Source organism: Triticum aestivum, chromosome 6A (assembly GCF_018294505.1).
Source record: "Triticum aestivum cultivar Chinese Spring chromosome 6A, IWGSC CS RefSeq v2.1, whole genome shotgun sequence".
NCBI classification, from domain to species: Eukaryota; Viridiplantae; Streptophyta; class Magnoliopsida; order Poales; family Poaceae; genus Triticum; species Triticum aestivum.
The window spans coordinates 155,370,195-155,371,637 of NC_057809.1; positions in this window are offsets into that span (position 1 = coordinate 155,370,195).

Consider the following 1,443-nt stretch of genomic DNA (forward strand, 5'->3'; position numbering starts at 1 on the left):
AAGAATCTCAAGTACATCTTCACTCGACCCAACCTCAACCTCAGGCAGACTTGTTGGGTCGAAATGATTCAAGAGTATAATCCGAATATTGAATATACTCCAGGCAAGGCCAATGTCATTGCTGACGCTTTGAGCAGAAAGGCTTATTGCAACAGTTTGATTCTCAAGCCTTTCCAACCGGATCTTTGTGAAGCTTTCCGCAAACTTAATCTCCAAGTTGTTCCTCAAGGATTTCTTGCCAACCTCCAAGTCTCTCCTACTTTGGAAGATCAAATTCGTGAGGCACAACTTCTTGATGCCATGGTGAAGAAAGTGAAGATTGGGATTGCCAAGAGCCAACCCAAGTATAAGTGATATCGCCTTGATGACAAAGATACTCTATTCTTCGAGGATCGAATTTTTGTTCCTAAATGTGACCTTCGTAAAGTCATTATGAACGAGGCTCACAATTCACTCTTATATATTCATCCTGGTAGTACAAAGATGTACCATGACCTCAAGCAGTCGTATTGGTGGACTCGAATGAAGCGCGAGTGTGGGAGTCATGTATTGGGGGGTCTCCGGATAGCCGGACTATCTCCATTGGCCAGACTGTTAGACTATGAAGATGCAAGATTGAAGACTTCGTCTCGTGTCTAGATGGGTCTCTACTTGGCATGGAAGGCAAGGTAGGCAATACGTATACGGATATCTCCTCCTTTGTAACCGACCTTGTGTAACCCTAACCCTCTCCGGTGTCTATATAAACCGAAGGGTTTTAGTCTGTAGGACAACAATCACAACATACAATCATACCATAGGCTAGCTTCTAGGGTTTCGCCTCTCTGATCTTGTGGTAGATCTACTCTTGTAACACCCATATCTTCAATATTAATCAAGCAGGACGTAGGGTTTTACCTCCATTAAGAGGGCCCGAACCTGGGTAAAACTTCGTGTCCCTTGCCTCCTGTTACCATCCGGCCTAGATGCACAGTTCGGGACCCCCTACCCGAGATCCGCCGGTTTTGACACCGACAGCGAGATTGCTCGGTTCGTGAATGAATGTGATGTCTGCAGAAGAGTGAAAGCAGAACACCAATGACCAGCTGGTCTCCTCCAACCTCTTGCCATTCCAGAATGGAAGTTTGATCGTATTGAGATGGACTTCATGACTGGATTTCCCAAGTCCAAACGTGGAAATGATGTTATCTTTGTTGTCATCGACAAGCTCACTAAAGTGGCTCATTTTCTTCCTATCAAAGAATCTATCACAGCAGCTTAGTTGGCAGAGCTATATACCTCCAGGATTGCCTCCTTGCACGGCATTCCGCAGTTTATATCTTCATATCGTGGAAGCATGTTCACTTCTAAGTTCTGGGACTCCTTCCAGAAGGCTATGGGCACCAACATTCACTTCAGCACAACCTTTCATCCTCAAACTAGTGGACAAGTCGAGCAAGTAAA